The sequence below is a fragment of the Cebus imitator genome, unplaced genomic scaffold (genome assembly GCF_001604975.1).
Source record: "Cebus imitator isolate Cc_AM_T3 unplaced genomic scaffold, Cebus_imitator-1.0 Scaffold435, whole genome shotgun sequence".
In the NCBI taxonomy this organism is placed as follows: Eukaryota; Metazoa; Chordata; class Mammalia; order Primates; family Cebidae; genus Cebus; species Cebus imitator.
Window position 1 is genome coordinate 1,221,552 of NW_016107750.1, and position 4,363 is coordinate 1,225,914.

Genomic DNA, 4,363 nt, shown 5'->3' on the forward strand with positions numbered 1-4,363 from the left:
GGAGTTGGCCTGGAATCCAGACCTGAGTGGACACCCACTACTCTGTTTGGAGAACCTGCGGGAGAGCTAAGCAGTGGCTTGCTGTGTGCCCAGCTCCTGCTGACAGAGCCGCAGCTTAAAATGAAAGCCTCCCGCTCAGCCCTTACTTAATCCTGAAGGGACCGGGCATCAGGACGCATGGTTGGGAGGATTTGCCGAAGTGAGATGCTGATGAGAGCTCCCGGAGGCCTGGCTGGGGGCTGGGGGGCTAGGGCACCGATCTTAAAACCTGTTTCTAGGGCTGGGCACGGTGGCTCACGTCTGTAATCCCAGTACTTTGGGAGGCCAAGGCGGGTGGATCACGAGGTCAGGAGTTTGAGACCAGGCTGACCAACATGGTGAAACCCTGTCTGTACTAAAAATACAAAAAATTAGCCTGGCATGGTGGTGTATGCCTGTAATCCCAGCTACCCGGGAGGCTGAGGCTGGAGAATCACTTGAACCCGGGAGGCGGAGGTTGCAGTGAGCCGAGATTGTGCCATTGCACTCCAGCCTGGGCAACAGAGCAATACTCCGTCTCAAAAAAGAAAAAAAAAAACCCTGTTTCTGATTTTCTTTGCTGCTCACCCCTATCTGTGGCTGGCAGCTTTCCCAGATTAGCTGCTGACGTCAGAAGCTGCCAGCTGGGCCAGCCTGGCACAGCCACGGGGCAGTCTGTGAAGGGCTATCTGGTAACAGGGTACAGTCAAGGAAGGGGGCATGGGTCCAGCTTTGGAAATTTGTCCTCAAGGGAGCTGGGGGTTGTGAAGGAGAAGGGTCGAGATGCGCTGTCAGGCATGCACATGTGACCTGTGTAGCACATCCCCATTGTACAGAAATAGAAACAGCTCAGGGAAATGGATAACTTGTCCAAGGCCACACAGCTGGGCTGACTCTGGCTGCATCCCACACCAGCTAGCAGACACCACCCGATGGGCAACAGCTGCTAGGATTGGAGGTGATGGTCTCCGTGTAGGTCCGTGCCTTCCTGCCTGTCGCTATCATGGTGCCTGCTGAGTGGTGAGTGTTTTGCCCTGCTCCAGGAATCTTCATGGGAGAAGTGTCTTATGAAGGTGGGTGTTCCATGCTACAGCTGAGAAACCAGAGGCCCAGAGAAGGGAAGTGACTTGCCCATGATCATACCCCAAATTGGTGATAGAGGCAGGGTTTGATCCTAGGATTGTCAGAGTCCAAACTCAGTGCTCTGCCATGCATACAGAGATTTCACAGCTTTGACATGTTTCAAGCCCATGCCTCTGTGCTGCCTCTGCTTTGAGTCAACACATTTGCATACAGAGTTGAAAACACAGAGGGGGCCAGGTGCGGTGGCTCACACTTGTAACCCCAGCACTTTGGGAGGTCGTGGCGGGCGATCATTTGAGGTTAGGAGTTCAAGACCAGCCTGGCCAACATGGTGAAACCCAGTTTGTACTAAAAACACAAAACAGCCAGGAATGGTGGTACGCACCTGTAATCACAGCTACTCAGGAGGCTGAGGCAGGAGAATTGCTTGAATCCAAAAGGTGGAGGTTGTAGTGAGCCAAGATCGAGCCATTGCACTCCAGCCTGGACAACAGAGTGAGATATCACCTCAAAAACAAACAAACAAAAACCACAGGGGGTTAAAACAGGTCATCCCTGGAGAGAAACAGACCTCAGGTTGACCAGTCTCAGGAAAGAACATCCTTAGGCCCCAGTGGGTCACATGCTCACTCCTAGAACAATCGTGCCCAGGGCTAGGGTCAGATAGACCACCGGCTTGGATTTGGGGGTGAGCAAGGCCTTGGGTAAAGCCTTTGCCTAAAAATTTGAGCCCTGGGGCCAAAGGTTTTGCTTTTACCTTCTTTTTCTTCTTTCTTTTTTAGAGAGAGTCTTGCCCTATTGCCCAGGCTGGAGTGCAATGGTGTAATCTTGGCTCACTGCAACCTCTGCCTCCTGCGTTCAAGTGATTCTCCTGCCTCAGCCTCCTGAGTAGCTGGGATTACAGGCATGTGCCAACAGGCCTGGCTAAGTTTTTATGTCTTTAGTAGAGATGGGGTTTCACCATGTTGGCCAGGCTGGTCTCAAACTCCTGACCTCATGATCTAGCCGTCTCAGCCTCCCAAAGTGCTAAGATTAAAGGCATAAGCCACTGTGCCCGACCTCTCACTCTTTTTTTTTTTTAAGATGGAGTCGCCCTCTGTTGCCCAGGCTGATGTGCAACGGCTCAATCTCGGCTTATGACAACCTCTGCCTCCTGGGTTCAAGGGATTCTCTTGAGTAACTGGGATTACAGGTGAGCACCACCATGTCTGGCTAATTTTTGTATTTTTAGTAGAGATGGGGTTTCCACAATGTTGAGTAAGCTGGTCTTGAACTCCTGACCTTGCGATCCACCCACCTTGGCCTTCCAAAGTGCTGGGATCACAGGCGTGAGCCACCATGCCCTGTGGGTTTTGCTTTTTCACCTGGCTTCTTGGAGTCCTATTCTCAACTTCAGGGACAAGAGGCAGGGGTGTCAGGGTTCCAGTTTTCCTACCAGATCCTCTCCAAGCTGCTTTATCTGTGCCCTATCTCTTTGGCCATCTGGCTGAGCTGTGTCTGCAGGGCATAGTGAGGTGTGTGATCGGGGTCAGAAGCTACCTGCAGGCCTCTTGGCTCTGCCCCCAACTTGTATGTGAACCTTGGGGATGAGTCACAGCCATTCATCCTCCTGGTCTCCGCTTAAATGCCACCCAGAGCACCTTCCCTAACCCCTCCAGTAAGGTTAGTCTCTCTCCCAGCTCCCCAGTCTTATCAGCCACACCCTTACCTCTGCCTGCCATCATCTATGTTTTTCTGTCTGTTTGTCTTCCCTAGAAGACTGTGAGGGCAGGAGGCAGGGGTGATACGAAATAGACATTTAAGAAATACTTGCTACTGAACAAACCATGGTGGTATCTATTAGAAAAAAAAACTTGCTTTTGGGAGGCTGAGATGGGTGGATCATCCAAGGTCAGGAGTTCGAGATCAGCCTGGCCAACATGGTGAAACCCTGTCTCTACTGAAACTACAAAAATTATCCAGGTGTGGTAGCGCATGCCTGTAATTCCAGCTGCTCAGGAGGCTGAGGTGGGAGGACTGCTTGAACCCAGGAGGCGGAGGTTGCAGTGAGTTGAGATCACACCACTGCACTCCAGCCTGGGCAACAGGGTGAAACAGCATCTCAAAAAAAAAAAAAAAAAAAAGGAATATTTGCTGAATAGAATTCCCCTAAACTAAGCCGGGCACGGTGGCTCACACCTGTAATCCCAGCACTTTGGGAGGCTGAGGAGGGCGGATCACCTGAGGTCAGGAGTTCAAGACCAGCCTGGACAACATGGTGAAACCCTGTCTCTACTAAAAATACAAAGATCAGCTGGGCGAAGTGACGTGCGCCTGTAATCCCAGCTGCTTGGGAGGCTGAGGCAGGAGAATAGCTTGAACCCGGAAGCGGAGGTTGCAGTGAACTGAGATTGTGCCATTGCACTCCAGCCTAGGTGACAAAGCAAGACTCCATCTCAAAAAATAATAATTTCTCTAAACTTTGGTTTCATTCCCTCTGTGAAATTGAGGTAAGATAGTGCCTCCCAGCCCCCAGCAGGCCTGAGATGTGGCAGGAGGCGCTCATAGCCCTGGAGCTGGGCTGAGGGTGAGAAGCTCAGAGGCTTTAAGGAGGCTGGCAGACCTAAGGCTGCAGTCAGCCCCAAGGCTGAATATGGGAGTCTGCCCTGACCCTAAGGCAGCGAACAGGGCCCTGCCCAGTTGCTGTTCAAGTGATCTGTCACCTCACGCCCCATTCTGGGTTCAAATGCAAGCTCTGCCACTGTGACTGGGGGGCATGCCACTTTGCTCTTCTGAGTCTCATCGTTTAATTTGTAAGATGACTGCTTCAGAGTCCACCTTGCCAGCCCATGTCTCCAAAGTTCAAGGCCCTTTTCCCTGAGAAACAAAATTACAGATGGCTCCTGGTCCCTCAACCTACAGGGACCCTGAGTACTAATACCATGCAATGTGGGGAGGCCAGGAAGGGACAGTCCTGGCTGTAAAACAGCAGCCCCAAGGCCAGGTACGGTGGCTCACGCCTGTAATCCCAGCACTTTGGGAGGCCAAGGTGGGTGGATCACCTGAGGTCAGGAGTTCAAGACCAGCCTGACCAACATGGTGAACCCCCATCTCTACTAAATATACAAAAATTAGCTAGGCATGGTGGCACATGCCTGTAACAACAGCTACTTGGGAGGCTAAGGCAGGAGAATTGCTTGAACAGGGAGCGGAGATTGTGGTGAGCCAAAATTGCGCCATTGCACTCCAGCCTGGACAAGGGCGGAAACACTGTCTCCAAAAA